Source organism: Euphorbia lathyris, chromosome 2, assembly GCF_963576675.1.
Source record: "Euphorbia lathyris chromosome 2, ddEupLath1.1, whole genome shotgun sequence".
Taxonomy (NCBI): Eukaryota; Viridiplantae; Streptophyta; class Magnoliopsida; order Malpighiales; family Euphorbiaceae; genus Euphorbia; species Euphorbia lathyris.
In genome coordinates, this window is record NC_088911.1 from 31,799,790 (window position 1) to 31,827,624 (window position 27,835).

Below are 27,835 nucleotides of genomic sequence, written 5' to 3' on the forward strand. Positions count from 1 at the left end.
AAGTCATTAAAATTATTTCTACTCTACTTGTTCCTCGTGTTATCACTGTGCACATGTGTCTTAGATCTGGTGCAAAACACGATATAATTGTTTTTTCATGTGTGTACACTTGTCTTTGATCTAGTATTGCTTGAATGATAACATCATGCACAAGTAGAGTGGAGATAACGAGGTTCATGGTTGCATAAAATACTCCCATAATAATTAATAAAAATTAACCCAAGTTTCAAATGTTATAGGAAAAAATAGTCAAACTTCCTAATATTAGGGGTATAATTATATCATTAATGATATTATGGGTAACATTGTATTATTACTGACGTTATGAGTATCATTTATGACAGTCAACATTGACATTATACCTTATTCCTCATTAAAATAATTAACACAGGACGTCAGAGATATGGTTATGGGAATGAGCTCTAGTAGTACGTCAAGACCGGACGGTTTCACAGGACATTTCTTTCAGAAATATTGGGACATTGTGGGCATAGATGGTTTCAACATGGTTATGGCTCTGATTAGTCCGGGTTTAAATTCTAGTCTGATGGCGCTGTTTCCAAAGGTGGAGGACGCTGTGCAGATTGAGCAATACATGGTTATCTCAAAGATTTTAGCTGATAGATTAGCTCGAATAGCTGGAAATATTGTCTCAGTTAATCAGTTCGGGTTTATTCCAGGGTGGAGTATTCATCAATGCATTGCTTTAGCATCAGAAGGAGTTAATCTTTTGCAAAAGAAATGCTTTGGGGGTACTATGAGTATGAAAATAGACATAAAAAGGCATTTGATACGCTAAATGGGACTTTCTCTTAGCAGTTCTTCACGCTTTCGTTTTTTCACCTCAATTTTGAATATGGATTCTTAATATTCTTTCATCTGCTAGAATCTCTATTATGACGGGTAAGGGAGTTCAAGGTTATTTTTCGTGCTCTCGAGGAGTGCGGTAGGGAGAGCCGCTTTCACCAATTTTGTTCAGGCTAGCTGAAGATTTTCTAAGTAGATTGTTAACCTAGTTGGTGGATCATAGGAAGCTGCAACCTGCAAATTACTCAAGGACCTACATGATGCCCACACACCTATTGTACGCAGATGACATATTGTTGTTTTTCAAAGCCTCAATTTCTAATGTTCGGGTTTTGGCATCCACTTTTGCTTTGTACGATACTATTTCGGGACAAATGGTTAGCTGGCATAAATACGGATGGCTCCTGCCTTAGTGATGGTAGAATTGCTGCTGGAGGAGTTCTTCGGGATGCTAGTGGCGCTTGGCTGGCTGGGTTTACTCACAACTTGGGGATGGGCTCGTCCTTTTCTGCAGAGCTCTGGGGTATTCTGTCAGGAATTAAACTGGCCACTCGCATGGGTATTAACAGGCTTTTGGTGGAATCTGATAATTTGGTGGCTATCAACAGGATCTCTGATTGCCAGGCCCTTTGCATGAGCAGCCGGAATCTTATCAAAGCTATTTTGAGGCTCCGTCCTGCCTTTGAAGTTCTTAGTTTCTCCCATATTTACAGGGAGCAAAACCGCGTGGCGGATCGCTTGGCTGCTGCTGGGCATGGGGGGATGTTAGGTGTTTCTACCCTTTCTGTTCCTCCTTCTTTTCTTTTGCCTACTCTTCTTGAGGATAGGGTTGGAGTCAGCCTTCCTAGACTGATCCCGGGTTAGGTTTTTTGTTTTGTTTTGTTTTCCTTTCCCTTCCTACCAAAAAAAAAAAAGTAAGAACATAATTTAATGGTTATATTAAATGTTTTTTAAGGTAAATAGGTATTAGATTAGAATTTAATGGTTATATTAAATTCAAAGTTAAGGTAAATAGATGTTAAATTAGAGTTTAATGGTTATATTAAATGTTTTTTTTTTTAGAATCATAAATTCAAAAATTAGGAGGTTGTGTTATCATTAGATAGGCGGTGTGTATAAATTTAGGAAGGATTAGAATTTTTTTTCCAACCATACATGTATAAAACCACATAGTAGCAACTAATCGGTGCGGTTCGGTTATTTCAGTTTTTATTAGAAACCGAACCGAACCGAAAACCGATATTCACCAAAATAACACACCAAATCCGAACCGTGTAATAATAAAACCGACCTGAAAAACTGAATAGTGTCGGTTCGGTTCGGTTTTGCGGTTTCAAACCGCATAATGCACAGCCCTACGAACGCTTATATAAAAAAACTTTCCATGTTGCCCATAGATCATAATATATAATGAGCTGAGATGTACTAATTAATATAAGTAACTTGCACTGAACAAAATATGGTGTTTGATTAACAAATTGAGATCCTTAAAATGCAGTTGTCAACTCAACCATTCTGAATATGGAGGATTTAGTGTATTTCATTTGAAACTTTACGGTTAAATATTTAGTGTATTACTAACGTATGAAATTGTATAAATTTAATCCTAACATCTCAGAGGAAGTGCAGATTTAGCGTTAACGTATAAAATTGTATAAATTTAACCCTAACGTTTTAAGCGAATTACAGATTTAGCTATAACATATGAAATTGTGCAAATTTAACCCTAATGTTTCTAATCAAAATCAATTTTAACCACGTGCTACCGAAAATTTGAAAAGACTAGTTTGACTGTTATTTAGCTACATCGGACCTTCTAAATCAGTTTGTCGATAAATTGAAGCAGTTTCATTTTTTTTTGTAACTATATAACACAGTAAAATATTTTAGACTGCTTCAATTTATCGACAAACTAGTTTAGAAGGTTCGATGTAGATAAATAACAGTCAAACAGGTCTATTCAAATTTTCGGTTGCGCGTGGTTAAAATTGATTTTACTTGAAAACGTTACGGTTAAATTTGCACAATTTCATATGTTAGGACTAAATCTGCACTTCGCTTAAAACGTTATGGTTAAATTTATACAATTTCATACGTTAGGGCTGAATCTGCATTTCTCTTGAAACGTTATGATTAAATTTACACAATTCATATGTTAGTAATGCACCAAATATTTAACCGTAACGTTTCAAATAAAGTGCAGATTTAGTTCTAACGTATGAAATTATACAAATTTAACCCTAACGTTACAGTTATAATTTTATTTTTATAATATAATAAATTTTATTATATTAATTTTAAGAAAATTATTATATAAAAAAAGTTTAAAATTTATAATATAAATTTTGGGCAGTGTCGTGTTGACAGGAATCCTTTTGTGGGATTTCTGTCAACATACCCATTATGGCGCCATAATGGGTAAAACTATATTAAAAAAATTTATTTTTTCTTTACCATGGTTGGGAATAGCCCATTCTAGGGGAATATTTCCCAACCAGGCCTATGGGGATATTTTTTTTAATTGTGCCTACTAAGAGATTAATCCGAGGATTTAATGATTGCTTTCGTGTTCATTCTAAGACAGCACCCGCACCCGCACCCGCACCCACACCTGTACCTGAGCTTGAGTCCGAACCTTGAACCCGAGCCCAACATGATACAATGTTTTGAATATGGAGACAATGTTAAAGTTGCAGCAAGCTCTGAAAATAGCAACATTTTTTAATTTGGAAATGATGATGTCACAACATTTATGCCACACAACTTGAATCACTACTTGCTGCCTGATGATATCAATTTTGATGGGGATTATGACTATCTCACGACCTTCAACCACTATTGTTGAATGATAATGATAAAAGACGGTAAGGTTGACTTTGATCTTAAACCAATGAAAGAATTTCTTTACTAGTTAAATTAGGAGTTAATCCTAAATAGAGGTATAATAAACTTTGCTTTCAAAGAGAATTTGTATTTAATTGATGAAAAGATAATATTCTTACAAATTTTAGGGTTTAAATACCTCCTTTAAAGTAAAGATAAAAGACAAGAAAGCTCTCACTATGGTTACAACTCATAACTAACTAAATAATGATAAAGTGAGGTAGAAAGGATAAATGGCAAAGTAGTAAATAAACCTTGATGGAAAAACACTAATTACAGAGTGGCAAAATAGTAAATGGAATGAAGCAAGATTATGACAGATTTGTCTCATTGGCAATGAAGCAATCCAACACGGCGAGTGGTATGTCTGACACGCTGTGTAGCTGAAAAACTCAAGCAACTCGTGCGGTCACAAGACCGTCTTCGATGGTATTTCCAAACAGGTCACACGACGTGTGAGGAAAGTCACACGCCGTGTGAATTTGCACAAAAGTGTCTGAAGCTTCAGCAATCCATCCACATGCCGTGTGGCCATCTGACACGATGTGTGGCTGATGTTACACGATGTAAGACCCCATCACCCTTGGCTTGGATTCTTTGAGGAGATGCTCGCATCATTCTCCCCCTTTTGAAAAGATTTAGACCCCAATTCTAGCATAGGATAAGAAATAATGCGCTTCCCTACACGTGTTTTCCGCTCCACACGCCCAAGAACTCCATTGCCAACCTTAAGCTCAATGGAACCACTTCCGACCATCAACAACTTGTTGAGGTTCACTAACATTGCCCAAGTATTGTACTATAAGCTTATAAAGGGTGCACATTGTTTCGGGATCTCCCATAAGTCCACCATGGTTTGGAGCCCACTGATCCCGAACTTCCCGATGATCCCCCTCTTTTCTCCACATATCAATGTCTTTCTTGGTACACTTCCTGAACCCCAAGCTCCTCCTCATGAGGTGATAATTTATGATAGGAACATAGAGTGTATATCTTCCTAACAAGGCCGATAGGAGACTTGAGTCAACAATTATTCGCTAGTGTTAAGGTCAATGTCTGGTCTATGGGGCAACATTAATAGAGAACTAGTGAATCCACCCCCCGGGGTCAATGGACCGTGGCATGTCTCATCCACTCCACTAAAACTAGCTTTACTTTGAAATGAACTACCTTTTACCACTAAGTCGAGGACTTGACAAGTCATTACACTCCCTTTCGGTACCGGTTCCCGAGTTGGATAAATATTTTTAATATATATTTTATGTTAATATTTATATATGCATTATTGAGTTTCTAATTTATTAATTAATAATCGATTAAATGAAACATAAGTTAAATTCTTATTAATAATATTATTTTTTTTTTGTAACCTAATCAGTAAAATTAAAATTTATGAAATAATTACTAAATAAATTTAGTACATTCTATTTTAGTAAAAAATATTTTTTATAATTTATATGATTGCTTGATTTAAGATTTATCATACACCTTTAGATGAATCTTCTTCCAATTAATTTTTTTTACGTATATTAGGACTTGAACTCGAAATCTCTAGTTTAAGTGATTTGAGTTCTTTTACCACTCAATTCAACATTAATTGGTTTAGTAAAAAATAGTAACTAAAGTATTGGTTTTTTTTAATATATTGATTTGTCGAACATCATAAAACACTAACTAATTTATGGTAGATAGGTAAAATTTTCATTGTGTTTATACTTTTTCTAAAACATTTTTTAATATATTATAGATAATATATATATATATATATATATATATAGGGTGAGATCCAGCGTGACAAGGGCTTAAGTTGTGACAAGGAGCTTATTGTATGACATAACAAAACTACGTAGTTTTGATGATAATTAAAAAGGGCAAGGTGGCAAATTGGTAAATAAAATGAAAGAGAGGATAGAGAAAATTGTTTTATTTCTTTTCTTTAAAATACATTTTTCCGACATCTCTAACATCGTTTGTCGAAATTTTTTATACTATTAGACTCGTCTAAATTAGACAGTCATTTTAAGATCCATGAAGCACAAGTAAAAAAATTTCCGGTGAACGGAATCCGGGTGGGCGTTTTCCGGTGAGAAAAAAAGTGCCCAGAAAATTCTCAAAAAATTCCAACAAATGTAAAATATTATTCTAAGAAACTTTAATTCTTGGGTTGAAATAAGATTTCTTACGGTTTATTCCCAATAAAATGTTTTCCTTAATTTTATCCATTTTACATGCTTCAACAATTTATTGGGACTATACTGTAAGAAATCCCGCTTCGACCCAAGAATTAAAGTTTCTTAGAATAATGTTTTACTTTTTCTGGAATGTTTTGAGAATTTTATGGGTACTTTGTTTCTCGCCAGAAAATGCCCACCCGGATTCCGTTCACCGGAATTTTTTTTTACTTGAGCTTCAAGGATCTTAAAATGACCGTCTAATTTAGACGAGTCTAATAGTATAAAAATTTTCGAAAAACAAGGTTAGAAATGTCGGAAAAATGTATTTTAAAGAAAAGAAATAAAATATTTTTCTGTTGGAACAATGCAAGTATTATGTTGGAACAAATGGTACACTGATTTGGAACAATGTAAGTAGGACAAAAAACGTGCCCAGAAAATTATCAAAAAATTCGAAAACATGTAAAACATCATTTTAAGAAACTTTAATTCTTGCCCTTAAAGCGAAATTCCTTACAGTTTTGACCCAATAAATTGTTGAAGCATGTAAAATGGATAAAATTAAGGAACAAGTTTTATTAGGACTAAACCGTAAGAAATCCCGCTTCGACCCATGAATTAAAGTTTCTTAGAATAATGTTTTACATTTTTTTGGATTTTTTTTATAATTTTCTGGGCACTTTTTTCTTGCCAGAAAACGCCTACTCGGATTCCGTTCATCGGAAATTTTTTTACTTGAGCTTCAGGGATCTTAAAATGACTGTCTAATTTAGACGAGTCTAATAGTATAAAATTTTTCGAAAAAAGAGGTTAGAAATGTCAGAAAAATGTATTTTAAAGAAAAGAAATAAAACAATTTTCTGTTGGAACAATATAAGTATTATGTTGGAACAAATGATACATTGATTTAGAACAACGTAAGTAGGACAAAAAACGTGTTCATAAAATTATCAAAAAATTCCAAAACATGTAAAACATTATTTTAAGAAACTTTAATTCTTGGCTCAAAGCGAGATTCCTTACAATTTTTACCCAACAAATTGTTGAAGCCTGTAAAATAGATAAAATTAAGAAAAAAATTTTATTGGGACTAAACCGTAAGAAATCTCGCTTCGACCCAAGAATTAAAGTTTCTTAGAATAATGTTTTACATGTTCTGAATTTTTTTGAGAATTTTCTGGACACTTTTTTGCTTTCCGAAAAACGTCCACCCGGATTCCGTTCACCGAAATTTTTTTTACTTGAGCTTCATGGATCTTAAAATGACCATTTAATTAAGACGAGTCCAACGGTATAAAATTTTTTGAAAAACGAGGTTGGAAAAGTCGGGAAAATGCATTTAAAAAAAATATAAAACAATTTTCTCTTTCCTTTTATTTACAAATTTGCCACCTCCTTTTAGTTAATTACAAAATTGGTCATTGTCACACAATAAGGCTTGTCACACCATAAGAGATGTGTCACACCTGATCTCTCATCTCTCTCTCTCTCTCTCTCTCTATATATATATATATATATATATATATATATATATATATATATATATATATATATATATATATTTTAATGACACAGTATAAAATAAGATATTGTCACGTCCGTGTCCTTAATTTAGTTATTACACTCTAATATTATTACATTTGATGGCTTGTAGTATACTTAGTATCAAATAGTATACTTAGGTGTCTATAAATGAAGGAAGTATTTGATAATTTGTATTATAGGTTAAATTCATGACATTAAGTATGAATGGAAATTGATATTTGAGACTTTATTATATATGAAATAAGGATATTAGACTTTAAAATGGTCTGATGAGTTTGTATTCTTAGGAGTATAAGAAATTGAGGAAACGATAAAATGATGAATTTTGAAGCTAATAGATATATGATTAAGAAAGAGAAAATGTGGAGATATAATTAACTGTTTTGGAGGTTGATTATAAATCAGAGATTATGATGGAAGTCAAGATATAGGCATATACAGAGGCGGATATAGGAGGTCAAAGGGGGCATTTGGCACCCCCCCTCCCCCAATAATAATAATAAAAATTAGTCCAAAACTTTGGTTCCTCACAAAACGATGTCGTCTTGCCGTGTGAGTTTTTGATATAAAAAGAAGGGTTAAGGTGCAAAAATATCCCTAACGTCTTGGGTCATGAGAAATTTTACCCCCTAACGTCTAAAGGATTAAACTCTTATTTGGGGTAATTTTTATAAAAAATTACCCCATTGGACCTGGTTGGGAAATTTTTCCCTAGAAGGGGCTGTTTCCCAACCAGGCATACCTTTTTTATATTTTTTGAATTTTTTTTACCCATTATGGTGCCAATGGCGATGTAATGGGCTAGTGGACAGGAAAATGGATTCCTGTCCACAAGTGGGGCAGTGGCTTCACGCCACTGCCCCAACAAATATTAAAAAAAAATTAATATTATTTTATAAAAATAAAAATAAAATTTATAAATTAATTATAAAAAAAGAAATTAGAGATGTGCCTCAGTAACGGTAAGATTGCGGCTGGAGGTGTGCTTAGAGATGTAGGGGGCGTCTGGCTTTCTGGGTTCTCCCAGAATTTAGGGTTGGGTTCTTCCTTTTCTGCGGAGCTCTGGGCTATTCTTACTGGAATCAATCTTGCTAAAAGGCTGGGTGTTAAGAGGCTCTCTGTGGAGTCTGATAATTTGGAAGCAATCAAAATGATTTCTGAGAATCATTCTATGGGTCTTAACAGTCGCAACCTCATCAAAGCTATTATAAGGCTTTGCTCCTCCTTTGAGTTCGTAGAGTTCAGACACATTTTTAGAGAGCAGAATCGTGTTGCTGATCGCTTGGCGACGGCGGGCCATGAAGGGACGTTAGGCGTTACTACCCTTCCTGTTTCCCCTAGTTTCATCTCTCATCTTCTCTTAGAAGATAGGATTGGGGTTAGCTTCCCTAGGCTAATTCCTGGGTAGTTTGTTGTTATTCATTTTTCTTTTCCTTTTCTACCAAAAAAAAAAAAAAAAAAAATGTACTAGATATTTTATTGTGTTATTAATGCGCTAAATGTTTTTTTTGTTAGTAGTGTGATAAATATTTTACGTATACGTTTCAAGTGAGGTACAAATTTAATCATAACGTATGAAATTGTGTAAATTTAACATTACCGCTTCCAAGGAAGATCAATTTTAATCATATGCTACCGAAAATTTGGAAAAAATTTGTTTGATTGTTATTTAGCCACGTCAGACATTCTAAAACAGTTTGTCGAAAATTTGAATCAGTTTCATATATTTTTTTCGTAACTATATTTTAGACAGTTTCAAAAAACTATATTGTAGACAGTTTCAAAAAAACTAAGCTTGTTACATATAAATTAATCACAATTGCTTTGAAAATATCTAAAATATTTTACTCTGTTATTAATATACGATTTATGAAGTATTTATTGATTTACGAGTATTTTGAACACAAGTTTTGGTATTAAGTATTTAAATACAATTTTACAATGTGTGATATTTGAGAAATAATGTTTATAACAATCTTATGATATTTTAAATTGCATATTCCCTTGTCAAAAAAAAAAATTTGCATATTCGGTTAAAAGTATTATTTTGAGTATTTTATTGTAGTTTAATTCATAAAATGTTTATTTGTATGAATATGAATTTTATATGATGCATTTTTGAAAATTAATATATATATATATATATAGTTATTTTGAGTATAAGTACTTTATGTAGTTGATAATTGCTTACTGAGATTTTTGTCTCACGTTTTTAAATGTTTTAATGTTTTAGGCGAGAAAGAACAATGTATTGGAGATGTTACTGGTTGATAGACAAGGTTGAAGTGTCAAGTCATTGGTTTTGTCCTTAGTTAGGACATTTGCCTCTCATTTGGAGATTTGATTGTATTGGGTAATATTTTAAGACTTGAATGTAGTAGAAATATGGATTTATTTTATAATATATCTAAGAATAATTCTTGAAAAGTATGATATATATGATATTTGGATAATTGGGAGACTACTAAGTGTTGATTGTGATATTTCTATTTCACGCCCGATGTCGATTGAGGTGGTTTAGGATCCGATGTGACATATCATCTTCCTCGCTTTTAATAAAAAAAAATACATTATTGAGTTTCTAATTTATTAATTAATTATCATTAATGTTTTTTAACCTAATCGCTAAAATTAAACTTTATGAAATAATTACTAATTAAATTTAATACATTCTGTTTTAGTAAAACAATATTTTTTTAAAATTTATCAAATTACTCGGTTCGAAGTTCGTTAGACACTCTTTAGGTAGATTCTCTTCCAATCAGGACTGACCATAGGAATGGGTCAGGAGTGTGGCTGTCGAAGGCCCAAAGCCAAAGCCAAAAGGGGACCAAATTTAGTTTTTTTTTTTTTACTTATATATAGTCATCTTTTTGTTATAAATATAGTTAGGATGCCTATTCAAGTATAAAAGGAACTAAATAATATGATATTTTAGGTTTAAAATTGGCTCAATTTTCTATTTTAAACATTTAAGTACAATTTTTTTACTGGGTTGCTATACGTCGCCCCTATTTTACTTATCGTCGCCTCCTGTTTGACATTTTTGCCCTTTTCATTTTTCATTCAAAAAAGTAAAATTCTCTCAACCCCGAAGAACAAAACGAAGAAAAATCATGCCTCCAAAACAAGGAAAAATACTTGAACATCTAAGTTTCGTATTTACCAATAATCTAAAATTTAACGAATTTAACTTGAAACGAAATTTTTTTTTTCGTTGAATTTGCTCTAAACGGGTAGCCCATACGGTCCGGTCCATGGACCGATAGGCTACCCTATTTTACCTAGGCAAAACGGGTAGGCTACCCGTTTTGCCTAGGTAAAAACGGGTAGGCTACCCGTTTTGCCTAGGTAAAAACGGGTAGCCTACCCGTTTTCCTTTAGGGAAAACAAGTTTATTTATTTTTTTTTTTTAATTATAATAAATATTAATTATAGATAAATTATGTATTGATTGGAAATAAAAAATACGTATTGAAGTGTCCAATTAATTTTTATTTGGTAAATTATATTTATTTACCTTTTAGAACGTAAATTTAATTATAGGTAAATTATGTTTTGACTGGATAGAAAAAACGTATATATAAATTATTGATTGGAAATAAAAAAATACGTAAATTATGTATTGCACGCGTTAATACGTAATTTATCTATAATTAATATTTATTATAATTAAAATAAATAAATAAATAAACTCATTTTCCCTAAAGGAAAACGGGTAGCCTACCCTATTTTACCTAGGCAAAACGGGTAGGCTACCCTATTTTACCTATGCAAAACAGGGTAGCCTACCCATTTTGCCTAGGTAAAATAGGGTAGTTCATACTACCGGTCCATGGATCGGACCATATGGGCTACCCGTTTAGAGCAAATTCAACGAAAAAAAATTTCGTTTCAAGTTCAATTCGTTAAATTTCAGATTATTGGTGAATACGAAACTTAGATGTTCAAGTATTTTTCCTTGTTTTGGAGGCATGATTTTTCTTCGTTTTGTTCTTCGGGGTTGAGAGAATTTCACTTTTTTGAATGAAAATTGAAAAGGGCAAAAATGTCAAACAGGAGGCGACGGTAAGTAAAATATGGGCGACGTATAGCAAAACCCTTTTTTTAAGGGCACTTTATCTCTTATTTCGTCTAGAATCCATAAATTGTCAGGACCGGTCCTAGTTCCAATTACTTTTTTTTATGTATACTAAGACACGAACTTGAAATCTTTAGTTTAAGTGATTTAGGATCTTTTACAACTAAGTTCAATATTAATTTGTTTAGTAAAAAATAGTTAAATACTAGATTATTAATTTTTTAATATATTAATGTGTCGAACATGATGAAACACTAACTAGTTTGTGGTAGATAGGTAAATTTGTCATTTTGTTTATAATTTTTTTCATGAAAATAGTTTTTAAAATATCTTATGGATAATCTTTTAAAAAAATTCTTATAGATAATACGTATATATATATTTATTTTAATGACACAGTATAAAATAAGATATTGTCACGTCCGTGTCCTTAATTTAGTTATTACACTCTAATATTAGGTTATATTATAGTTATTTATTGATTGGAGAGTTAATTGAATATTATGGACATAGTTTGGAGACTATTAAGTGTTGATTATGATCTTTCTATTTCACGCCTGATGCCGATTGAGGTTGTTTAGGGTCGGGTGTGACAGTTTGGTATCAGAGCCTAGGTTAAATTTTTCGGACCTAAGGTTGATAGTAATTAAGGAATATGGATATTTGGTGATAGCTAAGAAACAATTTGGAAAATTTCGAGAATTGGAGTAACTAGTTAAGTAAGTTGTAAAAATTACATTTGATGGCTTGTAGTATACTTAGTATCAAATAGTATACTTAGGTGTCTACAAATGAAGGAAGTATTTGATAATTTGTATTATAGGTTAAATTCATGACATTAAGTATGAATGGAAATTGATATTTGAGAGTTTATTATATATGAAATAAGGATATTAGACTTTAAAATGGTCTGATGAGTTTGTGTTCTTAGGAGTATAAGAAATTGAGAAAACGATAAAATGATGAATTTTGAAGCTAATAGATATGTGATTAAGAAAGAGAAAATGTTGAGATACAATTAATTGTTTTGGAGGTTGATTATAAATCAGAGATTATGATGGAAGTCAAGATATAGGCATATACAGAGGCGGATGTAGGAGGTCAAATGGGCCATTTGTGCCCCCATCATCCCCAATAAAACAAAATTTAGTCCAAAACTTTGGTTCCTCTCAAAACGACGCCGTTTTGCCTTGTGGGTTTTTGATATAAAAAGAAGGGTTAAGGTGTAAAAATATCCTTAACGTTTTGGGTCAGGAGAAATTTTATCCCTTAACGTCTAAAGGATTAAACTCTTATTTGGGGTAATTTTTATAAAAAATTACCTCATTGAACCTGGTTGGAAAATTTTTCCCCAGAAAGGGCTGTTTCCCCAACCAGAGTTACTTTTTCATATTTTTTTGAATTTTTTTACTGGCGCCGTAATGGGCTAGTGGACAAGAAAATGGATTCTTGTCTACAAGTGGGGCAGTATTAAGAAAAAATTATTATTATTTTATAAAAATAAAAATAAAATTTATAAATTAATTATAAAAAAGAAATTAATTTATCTTTTTATAAAAATAAAATATATATTATAATAGTGTTATTAATGCACTAGATATTTTATTGTGTTATTAATACGCTAAATGTTTTTTTTTGTTAGTAATGTGATAAATTTTTAACGTATACATTTCAAGTGAGGTACAAATTTAATCATAACGTATGAAATTGTGCAAATTTAACATTACCGTTTCCAAGGAAGATCAATTTTAATCATATGCTACCGAAAATTTGGAAAAAATTTGTTTGACTGTTATTTAGCCACGTCAGACCTTCTAAAACAGTTTGTCGAAACTTGAATCAGTTTCATACATTTTTTTCGTAACTATATTTTAGACAGTTTCAAAAAACTATATTTTAGACAGTTTCAAAAAACTAAGCTTGTTACATATAAATTAATCACAATTTCTTTGAAAATATCTAAAATATTTTACTCTGTTATTAATATACTAAATTTTTTTTTGTTAGTAATGCACTAAATATTTAATCGCAACGTTTCAAGTGTAGTCCTAACCAGGGCCGGCCCTGGGCCATGAAACGCGGGGCGCCCGCCCAGGGCCCATAACATTAAGGGGCCCAAAAAAATATTTTAGATTGTACATATATAAAGCCGAGATGTATAAGTAACATAAAAATGAATTGGTTTAGTTGGTATAAGTAAGGGGCTTATGATTCTAATTAAGCCTTGTGGTTGGAGGTTCAAATCTTCTCTTTCTCATTTTTATTATTGTCAAATATTTTTTCCTTTCCACCCCCATTTTATCACTATCATTTTTTTTTGTTTTGTTAAATCAAAATTATCAATTTATTTATGTATTCAATAAGAGAAATAACCATTTAATCTTTTCTAAATTCATAACAAAATCAATGATAAAGGGTTCAATGTGAAAAAATAATCGATCAGGAGTTTAATCCTTAAAACAGCCGAAGTTCGGAGTTTAATTATATTGTTTGCCTATATTTATTTACTTTTTCAATTTTACATGACATAAATGCTTATTATTTTAGTACATAAATAATTCTACTTAGTATATAGTCGCTACTACTGCACTACCAATTTAGCTTTTATGTAGAAAATATTGCAATTTTAAATAACCTTTACGAGTTGGTGCAATTTCAAACCTAGTTGATTAAAAATGAGTTCTTTTCATTTACATGAAATGTGCAACTTCAACCATATTGAGTGACCAAAACAGTGGAGGTTGGAGCGAGGATAGAACAAAAAATTACATATAAAAAACCTCATTTCTGTCAATTAAGCTCAAAACTATACCAATTGATAAACGTTAGGTTTAAAATTGCACTATTTTATGCATAAACGCTGATTGCTCTCTCCTAATAACCATATGACTAAATTTGTACCTTATCCTTTATAATAATAATAAAAATCATCTGGCCTACAACTTAAAAAAAAAAGTAGAATGAATATATGGGGGCCCAAATTATCATCTCGCCCCGGGCCTCTAAAAGGTCAGGAACGGCCCTGGTCCTAACGTATGAAATAGTACAAATTTAATCTTAACGTTTTCAAATTATATTTAAATTTTAATCAAAATTTTATAAAATAAAAATTCAATAATATAATTGTAATATATAATTTTATTTTTAGAAAATGATAAATTAATTTCTTTCTTTTATAATTGTTTTATAAATTTTATTTTTATTTTTATAAATAATAATGATTTTTTTTTAATATTTGTTGGGGTAGTGGCGTGAGCCACTTGTGGACAGGAATCCATTTTCATATCTACTAGCCCATTACGGCGACGCCGTAATAGGTAAAAAAAAATTCAAAAAGATATAAAAAAAGTAACCCTGGTTGGGAAACAGCCCCTTCTAGGGAAAATTTTTCCAACCAAGTCCAATGAGGTAATTTTTTTAAAAAATTACCCCAAATAAAAGTTTAATCCACGTCTAAAATGGTGCAATTTTATCTCTAATGTTGGAAGGCAAGAGCAATTTTACCCCTAACGTTGATAAATTGGGTCGATTTGAGAAATAATTCATCAAACTGTCCTCTCGGTCATGAATCTTGTCATCTACACTTCACACATGCGTTATTTTATCAGTAACAATTCACAAACATATGTTGGGATGTGAAAAAAATAAGAAAAAAATATTGAAAATATACTGTCTTTTGTACGAATTAGACAAAAAAAAATTAAACAAATTCACCGAATTTATAAATATTAATCTCCAATTTTATTATTAAATTATAAAAAACATTATATCATTTTTTTAGAACAAATTGATATGCAATTGTGCAAAATAAGGAAAAAATGACTGATTTTATAATAGTGTCTGAAATTGATCCAATTTATCAACGTTAGGGGTAAAATTACTCTTGGCTACAAATATTAGGGGTAAGATTGCACCATTTTAGATGTTAGGAGTAAAATTGCTCCTAACCCAAAATGTTAGGGGTATTTTTGCGCGTTAACCTTAAAAAGAAGCAGTATAGGTAGAGGCAGCAGATTGTTTTCAAGCTATGACAGATTGTAGATGTCAATTGCCACCTCATAATCGTCGATCTACTTAGCATTAGAAGTTTTTTTATTTTAAGACATTTTGTATCGAATAGCAATTATGTACTAAAGTATATATATATTTTTTTTTTGGTAGGAACTAAAGTATATTTTTTCAATTAATGCTATTTTGTCAAAAAAAAATTACATAGAGTTTTGCCTCCCCCCTCCTCCTCAAATCCTGGATTCGCCACTGGGCTTATAAAGAAGAGAGTGAAAATGTTTTTTTTCCATTAGTTAAAAATTTTATTTTTCTTAATTAAGTATTAAGTCCATAAATTAATTTTAGTTAATTATAACCACTTAGTACCAAAAAACGTTTAATTTAAGAGGAATAATGAAACTTAATAGAAATTTTGAAAAACGCTATTCTTTCTAAGAGAAGAGTTGATGACAAATTAAATGCAGGATTGATGCAGAGTTAAATGACAAATTAATGGAGTATTGATGATAATTAAACTATATTAATTGTAAGGAGTTAACAACTTGCAAAAAAATAAATATAAATACTCCTTATACTACATGTTTTTGTAAACCAATATTCTGAAGGGCTAGAAATTCTCCTTGAGTCTCACTCGAACAATTACCTCTCTAGTTCATTCTCTTTTTAGTTTGTGTGGATACCATTAGAGACAATCTACACTTGATTGTTACATTGGTTGACTGCTAACCGTTTCTTTTGTTTAGTTGTGCTCGTGATAAAACAGTTGATTTCTACGTGGGTATTTCGTTTGCAACCGTAGATTGTTCTTCAAAGAAAGGTACACACGTTCAATCCCTTTTATATGAAATAACGATTAATGGATCTTGGTAAAGGGAAATAGATAAATTAGATAAAACAAATTATACTTCCAAATGACAAAATCATTTTTACAAACAAAATAAAATAAAAAGAAGACATCGATAGGGTAGCGAGAGGTGTGGAACCTGAGTAACGGTAGAAATAAAATTTTATCTCTAAAAATGGAACTATAACAACTATTGTTTTACAAAAACAAAGCAACATCACAATTGAGTACAAAATAACTACTATATAAGAAAAAAATCGAATAATTACTTTCAGAAACATAAAGATTTCTTATAATTTTTAACACATTTTAGTTCTTCTATTTTTATCAGATTTCTTCAGTTGGAGATATCAAAGTTTGAATTCTCCAAATTTTTGAACAAAATGCTATTAAGTAGTTTATCAATAAAAACCGCTTTATAAGATTTTACCATGTCTTTGTTGGTCATTTTATACAAACAACTATTATCAATCAGTCGAGTTTTACCAAACAAGTTACACAATCAGCCGAGTTTTACCAAACAAGTTACACAATCAGCTGAGTTTTACCAAACAAGATACACAATCAGCTAGTCAAATCAGCTAACTAAAAAGATAATTAACTAACAACTATTTGCCAAACAAGAACCGTAAGCCAAGAAGAGAAAGAATTTAAAATGTGGAAAAATATATAGAACTCTTACCTTTTAGATTTGTGGGAGATAATCAAAGCCATAAAGAAAGTGAAGGGATAGAGAAAATCAATATAGAGTTCATAGTTTTTGATTTTCTCATAAAACCGTTTCAGTTTAAATGGCAAATTTATAATTACTATATAAATGTAGAAATAATGAAAATTAATAATTACTTATTTTTTATATAATTGATTTTTTTTAATATGACATCTCAGCAAAAAGTTCTAAGATCAGTGAATTTTGAAATACAAATCTTGTACTCTAAATATAATGGATAAAATACTAAAATACGCCTATGATTTTTAAGGAAATATTATTATTTTTTATATAATTAATTTTTTCCTAATACAACATCTCGGTAAAAAGTCTCTAAGATGAGTGAATCTTGAAATGCAAATCTTTTATTCTAAATATAATGGATAAAATACTAAAATAGGTTTATGGTCTTTAGGGAAAATATAATTATTTTTTATAGGCTTAATACACAAATAACCCCCTGAACTTGTCCAAATGTTGCAACTGCCCCCCTCAACTTTCAATTGTAACAACTTACCCCTTAAACTTGTCCAATTGTAAAATATAACCCCAAATTGGGAATTTTTTTACCCCGTATTTGAAGCAACCGTAAAAAAATTTCCCCGGATTCGTATCACGCCAAAGATCTGATTATCATACTCCACAAACGTTGCAGATTTTGTATTTTACGTGTTTCTTCAATTGTTGTCCATGTCAGCAATTTGGGGTTGTGTTTTACAATTGGACAAGTTTAAGGGGTAAGTTGTTACAATTGGACAAGTTTGAGGGGTAAGTTGTTACAATTGAAAGTTGGAGGGGGAAGTTGCAACATTTGGACAAGTTCATGGGGTTATTTATGTATTAGGACTTTTTTATATAATTCATTTTTTCTTAATATGACATCTCAGCAAAAAAAAAAATTCTAAGACCAATGAATCTTGAAATGCAAATCTTGTATTCTAAATATAATGGATAAGATACTAAAATAGAACTATGGTTTTTAGGCGAGTATAATGATTTTTTATATAATTGATTTTTCTTAATACGACATCTTAACAAAAAGTTCAAAGTTGGTTCCAAAAAAAAAAAGCAAAAAGTTCTAAGTTCAATGAATTTTGAAATGCAAATCTTGTATTCTAAATACAATGAATAAGATACTAAAATATGCATATGGTTTTTAGGAAAGTATAAATTTAGATTCGACCTAAAAAATAACATCAATACAGACTTAAACGTTTAGAAAATTACTTTGTTTTTGACAAAGTACCATTACTTGGTGTGTTTTCACCATTGGATGATGGATTAGAAAATTAATCCAATGGTAAAAACACACAAAGTAAGCATAGCCTTTACCTTTATCATACACCTTTAGATGGATCCCCTTCCAATTAATTTTTTTTTACGTACATTAAGATTTGAACTCGAAATCTCTAGTTTAAGTGATTTGAGGTCTTTTACCACTCAATTCAACATTAATTAGTTTAGTAAAAAATAGTAAAATACTAAATTATTGGTTTTTTTTAATATATTGATTTGTCGAACATCATAAAACACTAACTAATTTATGGTAGATAGGTAAAATTTTCATTGTATTTATACTTTTTCTAAAACATTTTTTAATATATTATAGATAATATATATTTGTTTATTTTAATGGTATATAAATTACGAATATCGTATAAAATAAAATATATTATATAAAAAATAATAGATTTATTATTATTCAAATTAAAATATTATATTGTTATATATTTAATTATATATTTTATGGTTGCAGGCCAAGAGAGGGGGTTGTGAAGCTGAATACTGATGGTTCCTGCCTCAGTAACGGTAAGATTGCGGCTGGAGGTGTGCTTAGAGATGTAGGGGGCGTCTGGCTTTCTGGGTTCTCCCAGAATTTAGGGTTGGGTTCTTCCTTTTCTGCGGAGCTCTGGGCTATTCTTACTGGAATCAATCTTGCTAAAAGGCTGGGTGTTAAGAGGCTCTCTGTGGAGTCTGATAATTTGGAAGCAATCAAAATGATTTCTGAGAATCATTCTATGGGTCTTAACAGTTGCAACCTCATCAAAGCTATTATAAGGCTTTGCTCCTCCTTTGAGTTCGTAGAGTTCAGACACATTTTTAGAGAGCAGAATCGTGTTGCTGATCGCTTGGCGGCGGCGGGCCATGAAGGGCGTTAGGCGTTACTACCCTTCCTGTTTCCCCTAGTTTCATCTCTCATCTTCTCTTAGAAGATAGGATTGGGGTTAGCTTCCCTAGGCTAATTCCTGGGTAGTTTGTTGTTATTCGTTTTTCTTTTCCTTTTCTACCAAAAAAAAAAAAAAAAAAAGAAAATAGACAATATTACATTTTATATTTGAATTAATATATAAAAATAATATAATATTTCAAATTACCAATCATAAAATTAATAAATAATATTATACATAGGTGAGATAGAACATCACATTGCAAAGCTAACTAGTCTTGGGGTACAAGAGTGAAATAATGCATCTAGTGCCAATATCTGAGATCTCGTGGATGAAGACATCTAATAATGGGCCTTGATATTTGACATTTTGATGGAAAGTGGAAATTTTATGGCTGTCAAAAAGCAACTTCCATTCCTATCAGCGGAAAGATGCTACAATTTGCCGTTTTCCATCTGAATTCCTACGAATCATCCAAGTGTCAGATTCATTATTATGTATTCTGCATATAGTTGAAACTCTAAATGAGCACGGCTGAGATTGATCAAATTTTTTTGTTCATTGACTTGTGCTCAGTGATTTTGGATAATCTGCTTTGCTAGCTTGGATTGTTCTTTTTGGATGACTCATTTTCATTGTTTTGGTTGAGCTGAGGTAGTATCAACTGCATAAATCTTCATAACATGCAAACCTGAGACTCCTAAGTTCGAACCTAGCATTTTTTTTTGGTTATTGTAGAGAACTTCACATGTTAGTTTGTTTGGGTGGATTGTTCGTGATTATCAAAACGACTATGGTTTTCAAAATTACTCTTTATGCTTCATGTTTGTGCTCATTGTACCATCCCTTTCCTTTCTCCTTCCAAGCACCTTAACGTTGTCTTTCGATTTTGATGTTTGTATTTCAGGTAAAAAAAATGTCTCGTTCTTCAGGAAAAGGAAAGGAAAAGGAGAGTGATGATAATAGTCAAAGCCAGCCCTTGCATCCCGACATTCCGAGTTCTTCAATTGGGAATGAATCAAAAAGATTGTTTGTTTGGCCTTGGATGGGAATAATTGCCAATGTTCAAACACAATTTCAAGGTGGACGTTGGGTTGGGGAGAGTGGTTCAAAGCTTAAGGATGAATTGACAGCAAAGGGATTTGATCCAGTTAGGGTTCGTCCCGTGTGGAGCCACGCAGGTCATTCAGGATTCGCTATAGTTGAGTTTAAGACAGAATGGGATGGCTTCAGCAGTGCAATAATGTTTGATAAAGAATTTAAAGTCAATCATTCTGGAAAGGAGGACTACTTTAACCCCCTCTCAAACAATCGTGGGGAGAGATTATATGGATGGATTGCAAGTGATGATGACTACAATTCACAAACTATTCTTGGTGGTTATCTGAGAAAAAATGGTAATTTAAAAACTGCCGATGGTAAAGAAGCTGAGGACAGATAAAAGGATTCAAATCTTATGATCAATTTAAGCAATAACTTGCAAATGAAGACTGAGAGTCTTGCAAAAATGAAAGTAAAAGATGAGGAAGCCGATGCATCTTTGAACAATCTAATAGAAGAAATTGATTCAATGTTCAGAAAGCATGATGAAGGCAAGATCCTTTTTTTTTCTTTTTTTTTTTAATTTAATAGGCTATAAAAGTTCCTGTCTTTCCCTCTCAATTTCTTCTTGTTCTTTTCTCCCCAAATCTTGTAAGGGACAAGTGTTAAATTTAGATGGAATTAATTTGAGTCATACATGATTTAAGTAATACATTCTGCAGCTAATTATGATTGTTATTTGCTTATGTTGAATGTAGAAATTGGACGGATGCAACTGGATGCACATTTTCAGCGTGCAACGATTTATTTAAATCACGAGGAGAGAATACAAAAACTGGAAGCTGAAAGAAAAGATTTGGAGAGGCGTGAAAGACAAGTGGAAGATAAAGAAATTCAAAACGACAATGTGATGAGAAATCTTCATTATCAAAAGGAAGAGGTAAAATATTCTTTGACATGACTTTTTTTTCGTATGATGCATCTGTTTTGGTTCCTTCATATGTTTTGCGAACTGTTGATTCTCGTCGAATATGGTTAAAGTATTTGACAAATAGTCAAATGTGTTAAATAAGTTAAATTTTTTAATATCTTGTATATGCCCCCAATTTCAGTTTTATCATTGGAGTTTGCTAAAATATATAGTTTGTGGGCTGTAACACAAGAATAGCGTTTTGCAGTGGTTGTTCTAATGGAAATAATCTGTTCTAATTTCAATAGTAAAATGTGCTAAGATCACCTCTTCATTCTTTTAGAATAAGAAGGCAATTGCGGCGCAGAAAGAGGCAAGTGAGGAACTGTGGATGTTGGCAGAACGACAAGAGGTGATTTTTTTTCATTCATTTCTTTGAACAAGAGGATGAAAAGAAATGCAAAATATTCACTGTTAAAACAACGTTTCTAATTCTTTTCCTATCCAACTGATATTGGTAGAGAGAAAAAGAGCAACTCCGCCAGAAAAATCTTGAACTGCAGAAGGATTTTGATGCCAGACAAAAATTGGAATTGGAGATTGAACGAATGAAAGGGGAATTAGAAGTAAGGAAGCACATGCAAGAACAAGAAGAAGAGATGAATAAAATGGAGAATAATTTAAAGGAAAAAGAAGAACAACGGGATTACCTAGATTCTCTTAATCAAACTCTTATGGTGAAGGAACGGAGGAATAATGACCAGTTGCAAGATGCGCGTAAAGAATTAATAAGTGTAAGTGCTAGAACTATCTTTTATCATATGTTTAAGGATGTTTTATTAACCCTTACTTATGGGCAGTCTTCAAAACCAAGACCGTCTAGACCACCTAGACACTTAAAGTCGACAATTTCGGTTTCGACTTTCTTCAATTAGTTATTTTAGACGTTTATATGGTCCTTAAACGATTTTTAGCCGCTTGACTCTGCCTAGGCCGACTCAACGCTGCCTAGGCAACCATAAACAAAAAAAAAAAAATTCTTTTATTATGATTTTTTTATTATAATTCACTTTTAAGTTATTTTAAAGATATTATTTTTGAAATGTTAATGTTTTCTAATTTTAAAATATATATATATATATATATATATATATATATATATATTTATACAAATATATTTGTTTTTCTATATTAATAATTTTATATTATTATTTTTAGATAGTATAATATATATTTTAATTAAATTTATATAACAATTTGTTGATTAACAAATAAACAATACAAAAATACAAATTTGATTAATCTCCGATTAATCTTCGAGGGTCATGTCCGCCCGACTAGTCTCTAACGTTTTTTACAACCTTGTTTATTCGATTTGTACAAGTTAAAGCACATGTTAAATTTAAAGAGTAAATGGATCGCGCTTATGTTTAAAAAGGAACTGAAAGTGGAAATTACCATCTTCTATTATATGTACTCTCTCTGCTATTTTGCTGAGTCTAATATTTTTCCTCCATAGTATTTGAGTGAAAATAGTTGTGGAAATACCCGTGCTGCTATTGGTGTGAAGAAAATAGGCGAGCTTGATAATAGACCATTCCTTGCTGCAGCAAAGAGAAAATTTTCTCCTGAAGTTGCTGAAATAAAAGCAGCAGAGCTGTGTTCATTGTGGGATGAGTATCTGCGAGACCCTAACTGGCACCCATTTAAGGTTATTGAAAAGGATGGACATTGTGAGGTAATTAAATTCTCATATTCTTTACATGTAGACTTGTTGTTATCTTGGTTGACTTTGTAGAATTTCACATTCATAAGGTTTTTGAACTTAAAGGAAGGTTTATACTTATACTTTAGTTGATTTTGTTGCTATCTTAGCTAAAGTTTGTAACTAAGGTTCTCAAGTTCAAATAGGTTTAGAAGATCATTCGTATTTAGTTAACATTATTTTTTATTATATTCATTTGTTACGAGATTTAGAGTTGTGCTCTATCTCCTTTATTAAACGTTTAGCGAATTTGGCTGCCCATACTCTAATAAAAGCAGTCAATTATTTGTATCTGTTCGGAATGAGTGGACATATCTACCATAATTTTTTTTAGCAATATTCATTTGATTTAAGTTAATAAAACTTGACATTATTTAAAAAAAATCAAACAAAACAATAATTTTTTTTTTGCATTTATATATATAATGATTGGATAATGTGATACAAATGAGAGATGTAGCAGTTCTATTACACAAATTACATATATATATATATTTATATATAATAATTAAATCTTAAAAATTGTACTAAAATTAAAAATATCACCCTACTTGACTGAAGATTTTGACCTCATCCCACTTAATTATTCCATATTTTGAATTTTGATGCACTAAATTTATTGTTTTATTGATATTATATCTATTATGTTCCATTTGTATTTGTATGAAAATATACTTTTATTGCCGATTTCTCTCTCGTATTATTTTTGTTTGTTTTTACCATTAGACTAATTTTACACTCCATCATCTAATGGTGAAAACAAACAAAGTAATATTTACTTTATTAAAAACAAAGTAAACATAGTCTCAATTTTAATTTTATTTATGCAATATAAAGATCAATTTGGTTTTTAAATTGGCTATTAAGATTAATTTAATCTAAAATCAAATTCAGACATCAATTTAGTCTTTTAATTTGATATTTGAAATTAAATTAGTCTAAAATCAAATTCGGACATCAATTTAGTCTTTTAATTTGACATTTGAAATTAAATTAGTCTAAAATCAAATTCGAACATCAATTTAGTCCTTTAACTTGACATTTGAAATTAAATTAGTCTAAAAGTAACACGTGTCAGTGTCAGCATGAGTAAGTGACATATATTAAATAACTACTAATCATATATTAGCATATGTTACTTTTGACTGTGACTCTAATGTTAAGTTAAAAGATCAATTGATACTTAAAATTTTAGATTAAATTGATTCTACTAGTAGGGGGTGTTCAAAAACCAAATTGGACCGAAATAACCGATCAAACCGATGAAATTTGGTTTTTCGGTTCGTTTATTCAGTATATTTAATTTGGTTTCGGTTATAATATATATAATATTTCGTTAATTTCGACTGGTTCGGTTTTTATAACAAAATTATCGAATTAACCAAACTAATTAAAATAAACTCTAAATAGATTTACAATTATAACATGATGACTAATAGTTTTCTAAGTTTTTAATTTTTCAATTAGCCAATTTTATTGTGTAAAAAAACTTTTCAATTTTTAAGTTTTCACATAAATATAAGTAACATGATTTATAACATATTATTCTAATATTCTCTGCAAGTGTAATATTAATTTCTAAATGGTAATTCTAAAAAAAAAAATACTTATTTTGTCAAAGAAAAAAAGTAACAATAGCCCACTACCTATATTTTTATAATTATGTTTTCAATGTTCTATTCAAATCTAACGTATTCTAGTCACTATGAATTTTGAAATCAAAATAACATGATTTATATAATTATTTTAGGCTTCTTATTGAAATTAAATTAATTAATTTTTTTATCTATAATTTATTTTAGTTTAGTAAAAGAATATGGTGAAACCGATGAACCAAACCGAACCAAATTATTCAATCGTTTTGTTATTTTTATTCAGTTAGGTTTGGCTTCTATTTTATTAATTATTCGGTTTTCGGTTATTTTGGTTCGGTTCGATTTTTAAATCGAACCGACTATCGAACACCTCTATCTACTAGTCAACTTCAAACACCAAATTGATCAGGTACCACACACTTACTTCTAATTCTCCTTAGCATCATGTTTGTGACCTTCACTTGAAGAATGTCTTGTATTCTTCTTCCTCGTGACTTGCACTTATTCTCTTTTGATTAATACTGATTCCTTCAAACTTTTGGAATTAATTTTATCTATGGAATTAATTTTATCTATGCAGGAGATACTTGATGATGATGATGAAAAATTAAAAGAACTGAAGAATGAATTTGGCGATGAAGTGTATGATGCCGTGCTGAAAAGTTTGAAAGAAATTAACGAGTACAACCCTAGTGGAAGATATATCATAAAAGAAATTTGGAATTCAAAAGAGAACAAAAAGGCAACGCTGAAGGAGGGAATAACATATTTGCTCGAGGAGTGGAAATCGAAGAAAAGTAGAAAAAAATTAAGGTATTAAGTACAACATATTTAGCTTCATGAAAACTTAATGAAGCAATATTAGATTTTATTGGGTTCTATTCATTTATTATTCATTTCAAGATAGAAAAGAATGATTTCCAATTTGTTACTATAAATTGAAATCAAAGATTTCTAATTTATCAATCTAGTGATCTTTAATTTTGGCGATTATGTTAACAAATACAAAGTTATTAAAAATCATTTTTTAAATAAAATTAGTAAATTTTATATTTGATTTCAATAATTTTTTTGGTTAATTTATATACATATAAATTCAATTGAATATCGACGTGACATATAAAACTAACAACTAAAGACATATTTGGCATTGCTTTCCGAGAATCTAAAATAGTTTTCTCAGCTTTACAATTACAACTTAAAAGTAGTGTTTGGTAAGTACAGAATTTCTTTCCTTAAAAGCTGGGAAAGTTGCTTTCACGAAAAACAATAATTTCTAGCTTTTGGAGAAAGTAGATGTCACAATTTATTGGGAAAACTAATATTAAATTTTTTGGACAAAAATAACCCTTACTTTCAATATAACCTCATACGTATATTTTTTATTTTTTTATTTTTTGACTTTTAGAAGTTGTATTGTGTATTATATCTACTTTTTTTTAGTATCGTTTTTCCCAACAACACTTTTCACTCAGCAATGCCTAACGAGCCCCTAAATACTATTTTAGACATATATGACTTTTATTGAAAAAATGAGCCAATCACTTGTGTTCTATATAGCATATTCTAATGGGATTTTATTAGGAATAAAAGACTCATTGGAATATAAAGAGCATCTTTAGACCTTTCATCTTTTATGTTTTGGTTCATTAATCCTTTAATTTTTTATTTGGACACATTAAATCTATTATCATTTATTTTTTGTCTCATTAAGTCTCTGTTTGTAAAATTAATTAGTTGTGAACATCTAATTCAGTTAAAACGTTATTATTCATTTCATTATTTATGTTTTTTTACAGTTCGAATTAAGAATTTTACAATTTTTCTATAAATATATTACAAATATCAAAAATTATTTTCAAATTCTGAAAAATACAAAATTTGAAGACATGTAAAATAAATAATACTCAGTTAATCGAATTTTATGACTGATTTTTTTTTTTTGGTTACCATGGGCTTAATGTGATAAAAAAAACCAGAGATTTAATGTATCTAAATAAAAAAATTAATGACTTAATGAACTAAAAAAATAAAAGATAAGGTAGGATGATGCTTTTTGTCTATTCTAAATACTACTGTGAGGAATATGTGTCAATGTTTTAATAGGGTATTAAAAGGACATGTTCCTCCCAATAAAATCTCCATCCTAATCCACAATTTTTTTTCCTTTTAAAAATTCAAGTCCTTATTTAATAGTTGAATTAATTTGGATAATTTGAGGGTAAAATTGTTTTTTGTTTTTTATTTAAAATTCAACATCAATAAAATAGAGAATGGAGAATTTTATAATAACCTTTATATTTTTCCGCATAGGATTGATCTTCAGTTGCTTGAGGTGCTAAAAAATGTCTCATCTGAATATTTTGTGCTTAACCCATGGTAAATGTCTCATCTAATTCAGTTAAAACGTTATTATTCATTTCATTAATTTGTATTTTTTACTATTTCAAAGCAGTTTGGGATATGTAATATGACTGTAGGAAAATTGTAAAAACCTTAATTCAAACTGTAAAATTTTGTTTTTTTAATAATTTCAAATATAGATGAAGTTAATAACGTATTTTAAAAAAAAAATATTCACAACTTACTAATTTGGTCATTAAAGGCTGTGGAACTTTGTAAGACGCTCGATAGGCCTTTATTTATGGCATAGGTTTTGAATTAATGCAAAAATAATTTTTGTGCAACCTAGTCCAATATGCAGTACCTTTATGAGATATGGATGTGCAAAAATCTGTTTTCCTTCCATTCTTAAAAAAAATTCCAATTGTTTCGATGTTTTTAATGTCCAAAGATCAAAATATTTTTAGTAACACATGCCTTAGTGGTTGTTTGCTTCACCTCCCTCCTAGCACGCTAGTGGTGTGAGACGCTATTACCCTTGTGGCCTTTCCCCCTCTTCCTCTTTCTTGTTGATCTTTGCTTACGCATACGTAGTTACAATGACACAGCTAGAGTCCTTATGAATAAAATAATTCTAACTGGTCCTAAGGATGCTGTGACGGAGCTTGGTGCTGAAACCCTCACCGTTTGGATGGATATTGTCACTGAAGTCGTTAAACCTTAAGGGTTTGATTGGATGGGGGTTTGAGAGGGTTAGTAAGGGAAGGGTTTGGGAGGGTTTGTGGAAACCCTTGTTTGGAGGATATAAATTTAGAACGGTAAGGGTTTTGAGAAGGGTTTGGAAGGGTTTGATTTGTGTATATTTGTTTCAATTTTCAAACCCACCAATTTGGAGGGTTTAGGAGGGTTACAAATTTCATTTTCCATTATTACCCTTGTTAAAAATTTACCTATACTAATGG

At 30.6% G+C, this 27,835-nt stretch overlaps 1 pseudogene; it reads left to right on the forward strand.

Moving 5' to 3' along the window:
* The first annotated feature begins 403 nt into the window (after positions 1-403).
* LOC136216805 (factor of DNA methylation 4-like) lies at positions 404-27,597 on the forward strand (annotated as a pseudogene).
* The last annotated feature ends 238 nt before the right edge of the window (positions 27,598-27,835 follow it).